General features: G+C 38.4%; 1 protein-coding gene across 1 annotated transcript in view; it reads left to right on the top strand.

Annotated features, from left to right (window-relative positions):
- Positions 1-7,329: 7,329 nt before the first annotated feature.
- fam49a (family with sequence similarity 49 member A) overlaps positions 7,330-11,046 on the top strand; it is a 55,527-nt gene continuing 51,810 nt past the window's right edge. Inside the window, exon 1 of the mRNA XM_079996717.1 lies at positions 7,330-7,534. The gene's annotated coding sequence lies outside the window, so the exon portion shown is untranslated. The remainder of the gene's footprint in view (positions 7,535-11,046) is intronic.

Here is an 11,046-nt window from a genome sequence, read left to right as displayed (position 1 = left end):
CACAGCAAACGGGTATTACAACAAAATTTGATTTAAAACTAAATTCATTTCACCCTCCCGTCCCTTTGCTTCCGTGGTTCAACAAAATAAGTATAGTTTACTTTTTGTCGGCAGCTCTTTTGTCTTCTGCTAATTTTATTTCCTCCCGTCCCTTATAAATAAAGAAGTGATAAATAAAGAATCTTCTTCTTCCCTAAGCCCCAAATTGCAATGTCCTTTTAGGCATAGTTTGCCCTGTTGGACTGCATTTAAGCAGAGTGGGAATTTGCAGGAGATTGGTAAGTTTCTCAATTGTAACAGTTATAAATGATGGGAACCGATATTATTAAAAGGACTGGGTTGGGAAAGTTTTTCTTTTTCCATTTAATTTCACCTTTACTTAGTTCTCGTGGCTACATTGAGGGATGAACCCTCATTTTCAATGACGCCTAGACATATTAGGCAGAAAAACCCCCCCACAAATAACAAAATAAGAACACAAACAGAACATCTAATGTAACATCTAATGTAAACCATCTAATGTTTACATTAAATGTGGAACATCTAATGTAAACAGGCAGGTTTGATATCCTCCTACATTGAGGTGTAATAGCAAAGTAATGTAAACTTTTTTCAGGTGCGCTGTGTAAATAAACATACCAGTGTATACCAGGGCCAGCCAACTTTCTCATAGAGAGTACAATGATGGGTACTCTAGTTATCACCTGTAATAAATCTAAGAACAGAGTGATGTACAATATAGTATCTAAGGGCTTTGTGCTGGTAACAGCATCACGTCTATAGATTACATCACCATAATCCAAGACAGAAAGAAATACAATTTCAAAAAGTCTCTTTCTACTAAAAATGGAAAAGCAGGTTCTATTTCGATAAAGAAGCCAGGTTTCGGCCGCAGCTTTTCAACCAGTTTATCAATATGAACTTTAAAATGGAATTTATCATCAATCCAGATGCCTAAATATTTATAGTGTGGGACTCTTTCAGTAGCTCCACTGAGTAAAGTGCTATTCTGAATTTTTCCTCATTCCTTAATTCAATTATAGAAAAAACACAAAATGTTATGTTGTGTTTCCAGCATTTAACACAAGTTTGAGATTGATAAATCCCTCTTGAATCTGTGTACAGATGGATACTACAGGTATTCAAAGACCGGACAATATCACTAATATAAATTGTGAAAAATACAGGTCCTAAAATCAAACTTTGAGGGACACCTTTTGTTATCGATAAAAATCCAGATTGAACATTTATTGTTTTCATGTGCTGCTGTCTATCAGAGAGGTCGTTTTGGTACCATTAATTGGGTCACAGCCAATACTAAGCAGTCTGTGTAAGAGCAGGGAATGATCAACTGTATTAATAGGTAGGTATTAATTGATAGGTCGATGAACAGAGCAGCACAATGCTTCTTTTCATCCAAATGAAAAAAAAAAAAGAATTTCATTTAAAATGGAAGATGTTGCAGAAATGGTGCTGTGGTTAACCCTGAAACCAGACTGGTGTGCTCAACACAGAATACCAAGCTAGAAAAGTCTTGAGTTGATTGTTTATGATTGATTCAACTATTTTAGACAGACACGACAATTTAAAGATGGGACGATAGTTATTTAGATCAGTAACATGAGCAACTTCCACACTTTAGGAATTAAACCTGATAAAATGGATAAATTAAAAATATATGTTATATAATCTGAAATCATCAAGGTGTGCTCCAGGGACTACATTAGGAGTGAGAAGCTGGAGGGCAAACTGAGGGACAGGACTTGCAGTATGTAGGGAGACATCCATTTCCGGATGAATCATAGATTTACCAGGTCCTGTGCTCCCATTTTCAAAAAGGTGACCAGTTGCAGAAAAATGATTGTGAAAAGCAGTTCATGTGTTTCCTTGTGATCAGATATTTCACACTGACCAGAATTGATATATGTGGGCAGGGAAATGGCATTTCTTTTCTTAACTGAATTCATTACCTTCCAAAATTTGGCTGTATTTTAATAACAGCTAAAGATGGTGATTAAATAATAATTTGATTTAGCATTCCTCACTGACGACGTAAATGTAGTTTTTAAATGCCTAAAAGCAAGCCAATGGGAAGAGTCTCCAGATTTTCTCACAAGGACCCAAACCTTATTCTTTAATTTGAACAGAGATGAGTTCCGAGATGAACTAAGGACTTGACCTATAGTTAGTTCTTTGCTTTTTCAACAGGGCATGTTTTGAGTAGAAGGTATTTATAAATTATCCAGTGCTATCTCAAAGTCTGGGATTTCTTATGTATTTGAAATGTCAAGTTATTCCAAGGTCAGAGACACCAGAAGCAACAATTTTATCACTCCTATTGGATAATATCAGATAAATTAAAGTTGACTTGGAAATATTTTTTTAATTAGGCCTGGTCAGGTGACTAATCAGTTGGGTTAGGTTGAGATTACCACACACCTCTCTCCAGTAGTCGGACACCTTGGTCAACCAATTGAGATTAAAATCACCCAAAACTATTTTCTCAGAATTTCTATATTGAGAGATTAGATCTGCCAATCTATCAATGGCGACAGATTCAGCAGAGGGAATTCTATAAATCCCAATCACGACAACTGAATTATTAGGCCCTAAATTGACCTTCAGAGCAAGAAATTCAAACGCTTTCTGTACAGTGATGTTATAAGAACTGTAGCTGAAAGACGTGATTTAATTAAAATGGCCACCCCGCCTCCTCTTGAATATCTGTCTATTCTAAACAAATGATATTCATTTAAAGAAACCTCAGAATCACTGATATTGTTCTTTAGCCAAGCTTTAGTCAGCACCAATATATTAGGGTCCCTTTGAGAAACCAGAATCTTGAGATGATCAAATTTTTGATGTTGAAGCAGACTTCTAATATTGAGATGAATTAGACCCAGACCTTTTCTATTTTTAAAAGTATGTGGATTAAATAAGGAGGCTGGGTTAGACTGAGATGCATGCAATAAAGGGGAAGTTGAATGGGACTGTAGGGGAACTGTAGTTAGATTTGAAAGAGATATAGTATGCTTTGAATGTTTAGAAGGTCTAGCAATGGACCTAACAGGAACGGTTGTATAGTTTGTAGTGGAAGGCATACCAGTTCTGTTTAGTAGAGCTTAGTGGGCTGCAGGAGTTAGAAATGGAGGAGGTGACTGAATAGTGTATGCATGTGTGGGAATCACTGCCCTTCAGGTGGTGAATACATTGCAGGAGAGCAAATATGAAACATATCCTTTAACATCTGTCCATCTCCATGTTCCGAAAACACTTCAGCTAAACAGTCAGCTAAATGTTTCTTATTTTCCTTGATACTGAACCGCGATCAAATACTCAAGTTAGTAGGAATGTGACCAATTTCCAATTCCAATTTGGCCTGAATTTGTATTGTACTGGTTTGGTTTAATGGTTGCAATAAGAAAGCATCTATTGTATTATTTCCATTATGTTGATGATGTTATCCACTTTTAAAAATGTATACCTTGAGAGGTTTGGCTTCTGCTTCTGGTCAGTGTGCTTTCTCAGAGGCAGTTTTGGACAGTAATCCTAACCATGGATTGTGGCATTCAAGCAACAACCTTTTGGCATCTAGACTCCTAAGCACCCACCGTACTAAAGCTGCTACTGAATTGATTTTGACATTTTGCTCTGTTATGCCTCAACCTGCATCAGTGAAACCGAAGGGAAAAAAAATCATTTGAACTGAATTTTGAATTTGTAAAATGCATCAATACCAGGATCCCATCCCTTCCTACCTATGAAAATGACTCACAACTTCTGATAAAAATAGAAACAATACAGCTCCCAGACATGTCCACATATTGCATATACCATACAGGAAAACTAGATTTACAACAGCATAATTCAGAATTGGTATGTGGCTCTCAATCGTTCATTAACATTTTTTTACAGCATAGGAAATCATGTTGCAATAACTAATCACACTCACATGTGCTGTGGTAATGCAGCATGTGAATGCGTCTTATAAATGTGTCAGGATCTCAAGTTGGCGTGTCATTGTCGACTGAGGCTTGTGATGTTACTGAAGCCCTTTTTAATATTAAGTAGATACTCCAGCTGAGCAGCAGCATGCACAGCACTACTAGTGTAGTAGTGTAGTAGTAGTGTGTCTGTGTAAGAGCTTTGAGGTAAAGCCAGTGTGCCATCAGTAGCAAGGGTAGAGCACCATACTGCCATCTGGTGGATAATACCTTTAGGCTCAACATTGCCATGAAGTCTGGTTCAGTACTGTATGTATGTACTATTTTCTTCTTCTTTCAGCTGCTCCCGTTAAGGGTTGCCACAGCGGATCATCTGCCTCCAATACCTTCTGTTCTGCGTATCACACACGCACACACGCACACACGCACACACGCACATACACTCCACTTGCTTTTAGAAGCGCAATCAAAAGTTTGGTGTCATATTAATAATTAATTAATCATTTATTGCATTGTTTTTGTGTCTGCATAGGTTGTGTTAAAATAGAGAAGGTAATTTAAAATCGAGTTGACAGAACAGCGCAACTCAAAAAAGGGACAATTTATAATGAAATAATATATATGTACACATATAAATAGCTATATTGGGCTCAGAAGGCTCACCAACAATGTAAATATACAGTACATATAGGAGCAGTGCATAGCAATAAGATGCAATGGTGTGCTATTAAATAGAAATATATATAGTATGGTGAGTCGTTTATTATATTATTATTATTATTATTATTATTATTATTAATAGTAATAATAATAATAATAATAATAATAATAATAATAATAATAATAATATGTCGAGTAATAACAATATGTGAGTCTTCCCAAACACATAATAATGGAATTAAATGTACACAAACAGTAATACAGTGCTAGTAATACCAGTAATAGCATAGTCCCCACTAGGTGTCGCTGTTGCTCACTTTAAAGCTTGTCTCGTTACTATGTTATTGCCCCTCAAGGTAGTGCATTATGGGCGGCAGTGGACCAGTGGAAAGGAAGTAGAGTTACCAAAATACTGTGGTTGCTCCCTGAACAACACTTGATCACAGATCACCGCTCAACGTAGACGCGAGGAATCAGATTTGCATATATTAATGTTAATGCATTTCTGGAATAAAAATGAATTTCCCCTTAAAAAAAACAAAAAAAGAGAATGTTTCATTTCCAGCATACATTCAACTCTTGTGCATGCAGCTGTGCGTTTATGAGTGATGGTGAGGTACATGCCAAGTACGACATGTCTTGGCATGTACATGCACTATGTTTAAAATGCACCGTCAGCATGACTTACATTACTTAAGAACACTTTCCCTCTTTTCTTCTGGAATGTGAGGTGGCCAGGTGGCTAGAGGTTCTGTTTTAATGGGAGGGGGATCACTGGTAGGTAAACTATATATCAAGCTTACCTACCAATGTCCATTGGAATTATTCTATTTCAATGGACATTAAACTGGATGTTGAGTGCACTGTGAAAAGAACACTGGATGTATTGTCGTACATTTGACCAATAAAACGTTGAAACTTGAAATTTAACAATGTGTGCAATTTCCTGAGTAGGTTCTGGAATTATTAAAGGAATTTTAAAAGGCAACTTGTTATATCTTATTAAAAAGTGTAGCGGTTCTGTTTCCACAAACAGGTGTTCGGACATGGGTAGCAATGCACTTGAGTAGTCTTTTAGAAACATCTAGCAGTAGAGCATACATTTTAAAACTATTACATACATGATGACTATTCATGTCATACTACTTACGACATTCTTATGCACCACTAGGAGTGTGTGTGTGTGTGTGTGTGTGTGTGTGTGTGTGTGTGTGTGTGTGTGTGTGTGTGTGTGTGTGTGTGTGTGTGTGTGTGTGTGTGTGTGTGTGTGTGTGTGTGTGTGTGTGTGTTAGATTGGTGCATCAATTTCCCAGTCCCAAACAGAAGCAGCTGTGTGTGATAAAAGCTGGGCTGGGGGACACTTTTTTTTTTACTACTGTTATGACCTAATTCCACTTTTTTGTGAGCAATGCTGCAATACTGTAATTTGTACTTACTGTAGAATAACTGCCACCTGTCCATATTGATTCACTGGTCACTAGTTATCACAGTGCTACCATGTGTTAACTTGTGCAGATAGAAATGAAAATGTGATGAGAATATGTACACAATCTATCTCTTTCTTGACTGCATTGTTTTTTGCCACTGTAAAGTTGTAATTTCCCCCTGGGTATTAATCATCTTATCGCTTCTTATCTTGTGACTCCAGTTTTTGCTTGCTTCTATTATTGTTACCTCCCTTTTCCCTTCAACAATTTTAAAGTGTGAAAAGTGTGCATTTGTCTTAAGTGTGTTCACAGATTTCCTTCTCACTCCCTGCTGTTGTCAAGTTGGGTTGCTTTTCTCCCTTTAAATCAAATGTAATTGCAAATTTACTGTGAGCCAATGATAACAGTAAAAACACCAAACACAACATAGTTTAAAATCACTTCTTTAAGCCCAGAACTAAAAACTGTGCAGCACTATAATGCAATTCTATTGACTATCACATATTGAAACAGACTGTACCCGATGTAATCCACATTTCTTCAAATCGATACTCAATGCAGTCATTTGGGGATCTACTTTCCTGGAGTTAATATTTATAAGGTACAGTACAGTACTCTAACCACCTCTGCTGGTGGCGAAGATAATTGGCAGAGGAGGCAATTGTCTTGCTGTTATAAATATAGAACTATATATTTATAATGTTATCTGTATATTATTTATTACCTATAATTGTAAATGTATATATTATTTCTAATTATAGATTAACAAATATGTAACCTAGGCATTATATATTTACATTATACTACATAACCATACATTCTATATTTATAATCGTGAGTAAGTCATACTGGGGATCCTTTTGATGTCTTGATGTCAATGCCAGAAATAAAGTTTATTGACCTTATTATTTATATTTGTTTATTTACATGATATTTCATTATAAAACATTATTTATCATTATTAGTTATTTATATTCTTATTATTATTGTTGTTATGATCATTATGTAACTATAATATTACATCAAAAATAATAAATAAATAAATAAATAAACCAGAACTCACAAGCAGTGCGCCCCAAAACAAATTCCCGCGCAATGATTGGACAAAGATGAAAAGTGCGATTCTTTTCATTGGCTAATTTTGCACAAGCCCAAATATGGACCAATCGCAACGCAGTCGGGCGGGTTCTCAGACGGTACGTGGGCGGGGCTTCAGCCTGGACTCGGCTCCTTGTCTTTTCTTTTTTTTCCCCCTCGAGTGTTTTTACGTCGCTGGAGGGAGCAGAGAGCGAGACCGAGCCGCGTGCGGGACACACACACACACACGCACACACACGCACGCACACACACACACACACACACACGCGCGCGCACACACACACACACACACACACACACACACACACACACACACACGCACACACACACACCACACACACACACCCACACACACACACGCTCTCTTCGGCTTTCCGCCGTGAACCTGTTCCGGGAGAGTAAAAGGTACGTTTTAGAGCTTTTATTTCACCTTAAAACCTTTCCGTCGTTCGCCCGGTGGGGTCCACTCGGTCGGAAACGCGCCGGGAAATTAGTGGCTGTCAAGCGGCTTCACATGGAGAGAAGCGGCGGTGCTAGCAGCTAGCTGGGATATATACGTGTGCGTGTGTGTGTGTGTGTGTGTGTGCGTGTGTGTGATGAAGTTCATTAAGTTGAAAAAGCTCATTCATTTAGGATCATCTCAGCAGAAATAAACTTATATTTATTCTATTTTAGTTTTTTTTTTAATTGTATATCGCCATTTTTTTTTTTTAATCTATTTTTGATTCTTATTAGTTTATTATTTCCTGTTGTTTTGATCTCTGTCTCTCTGTCTATGTATCGGTCTGTGCATCTGTCAATCTGTCTATCCGTCTGTCTATCTAAATGTCGATCGATCTATACCGAAGCTATCCACCAAAATAGCAAGCGGCGTGTGACTTCTTAACACTTGTGGTTATAGTTGTTGAGTTATCTCTAGATTGAACGGATCGCTGCCATATTTAGTCCCACTGTTGGAGTTATCTGGAGGGTTGTTGTTTGGCTTTTCTCTAAAGTTGGTACCCTGTTGTTCTTTTGCTGCGTAATCCTGACACACGACTACTACGTAGTAGTAAACATCGGTTCAAACCCAGAACTGATGCTCAACGCAGGCAGGTGGATCTCGTGGAATAGAAATATCTCAGTCATTTCCTTCCCAGTATAATTACCAACCTGTCAGACCTGTATTTAAAAAAATAAAAAATAAATGAATAAAAAACAGATCCTGCTAATTTTTTTTGTCTCAGGTTGCCGTTGCACATGCCAAACCACAGCAGCTGTGTCTGTGTCTGTTCTTGACAAGAGCTGCCAATGAATGACTCCATTTTACCAACTGTGGACATTGGTGGAAAAGTTCAGAACATGTCAAACCAGAATTCACAGATAAGGGCGAGTTTGTTTCAAGGCTGTCCTTATGCTTGACTCTGGGTCGTGGCTGAGCCTGGATCAGGATGCTGTTAAACTGAACGCATTCTGAGAATAGTCCTAAATTGGCTTTCTAAAGGGTTGTTACATACATGCTGGTATGTAGTTGATTGTGAATGCTCTTTGGCCTTATGGAGAACATTTGCCCAAATCGTCGACAGTCCTCCATCTACCAGCAACAGAATGGAATCTTAATATGTTGTGTGGTGACACAAAATGATTCACAGGCCCGGTTCTGGGAGGTCTTCAAGTGAAAACAACAGTACTCAACATGTTTTCCTCACACTCTGTTCCCAGAGTGAGGCTAAACTCTTCATATTTGTGTCCAGGGTGGAGGCACAAATTTCTCCAACTTGTATCGGGCTCTGAAAAGATTTTATGCTCCCTGACTAATCTCATCTTATTGCTCCCGATCCGTTGAAACATTGCCTGATGGTGGCCAGGACATGTAGTGACAGCTGCGACTCAGCGACGTGCACATTTGTGTGTTGTGCATATGCAACTGTGTGTGCTTTCCTAGTTGGAATGTGGAGACCTAATTGCAGCATTTCTGGTATGCGGGTTAAATTTCATGAATATAAGGCACAGGACACTGACTCTGTGGGTAAAACTGCTGGCCTCGCTAGGATGATGTTGAATTGCATGTGTTTTGTTATAGCTAGTCAAACTGGAGGGCTCAACTTACACCAGTTTTATTCAATATATAATGTCATCAGGGAATATCTTATAGAAAGGAGAGGGCCACACATGCAGAATTAAATACTAGTACACTGCATATTTGCCCTCTAGGTTTTTGGGGAATTTTTTATTTGCTTGTCTGAAGGGGTAAGGGGTTGCTGTCAAACTATAATTTTGACCCTGGGCTTGTAAACACCTTCATCACTGCAATCGTCACTTTGGCTTAAATTATATATGTCAATGCATCAGAACAATCAATCTAGAATGAAATGAGAAATGTGATCAAAAATCTCATAAAGTAAAGTAGGTGTTGCACATGGACGGTAAGTTATGGTAAGTGCCCGGAGGTGACTCTGTGGGCCTCTTACACCGGTCAGAAAAAGCTCATACAGAGAATTTTTCTCATTGGCACCAGCATGTTCCAGATATTTAAACTTCAGGGATTAATTACATTCAAGCTAAAGTCTACACCGTTTCTGTAACAGCTGACTTGTGATCCACTCAACCATTCTGCAACATCCAGGGCACCAAGCCTGGGTCCCGCCCTGAGGCATGTCATGCTCATAGTATAAGCTCACCTTATCTTCAGCTGGTGTTTGTTCAAGTCTTAGGTCCTGTTTAGGGAAATGACTGTGTTGACATTGGTGGACATATCGATGTTATCAGCCCTGGTAACTAATCACAGTATCTAACATAGATAGACTTATGTTATTCAGAGTGCACTACAAGTGTACAGTGACAATCCCTGTTGGATTTTGTCGGATATTTGTATAACATTTAGAGCCAATGCGCCACGTCCCACTGGGACATGTGGACATTTACAAATGTCCTCTGGCAAAGTTTGGTGTGTGTGTGCGTGTGTGTGTGCGTGTGCGTGTGCGTGCGCGTGTGCGTGTGCGTGTGTGTGTGCGTGTGTGTGTTCTGCATCTGGGACTATGCCCGATTGGCCCACTGGCAGAGAAATGGGTGTAAAAGCAAGCAGTTTAAAGCCTTAGCTCGTTCTCAGCTCAGTTTGTGAGCGTCTGTGACAGAAAAACAGGATGTGCCAGTTTGCACCTTTTTCTGTGGTTTCCCAAACTGCTCCTGCACGGCAGGTTGCTGAAGTGGAAGTCAGAAAGCCAATGTTAAATTGCGCTGTTTATATTAGAAAAAACATATACATACGGCATTGCTTATTCCCTACAACATCGCAAATCGGCTTTTAAGTTTTGTGTAAAAACAATCAAAAATCAATCAGAAATTTAAAATAAAGCCCTGTAGTACGCCAACATAGACTCAATCTGATGCTTAAAATTCAACTTGTTTTGTGTCAAATGCATCCATTTACTTTTGAGCATTGCAGACCAGCCTACTTTTAAAAATTAGACCAAAACCCCGGTAAATGAAGAACCAAACCCAAACCATTTTGCTTTAACCTGGTGATGTTCAGGATTAACATAGTGCTATTGGGATCTTCCTTTTTGTTCAAGTTCAAGTTTAAGCATCTCAAGAAATTACAATTGGTCGACACATTTCTGATGGATGGAATTCATGTTGTGTTTAGCTAATGAAATAAGTATCCATTGAAAACTATCAGCAAGCCTGCCACCCTCTAACTTGTGAAATATGATTACCATGGCCATTACTGTTTGATTACAAGAGGCAGCTGAAGAAACTGCTTCAAACTCTCGTCAGGCCAGATAGAGGTAATTTAATATTCATCATTTCCCTGTTCAAAGCCTCCAGAGCAAACTGCTTGCAGCAGTGATTTCATCTGGGAGCCCAGACTCCAACTATTTATCACGAGCTGCTTTGTGTGACTACAAAAAAAAAAAAAAAGAAATCCCTCAGGATTT

The sequence above is a fragment of the Zeus faber genome (genome assembly GCF_960531495.2).
Source record: "Zeus faber genome assembly, chromosome: 2".
NCBI classification, from domain to species: Eukaryota; Metazoa; Chordata; class Actinopteri; order Zeiformes; family Zeidae; genus Zeus; species Zeus faber.
The sequence above is the reverse complement of the archived record's forward strand: the minus strand, read 5'-3'. Positions and strand labels throughout refer to the sequence as shown.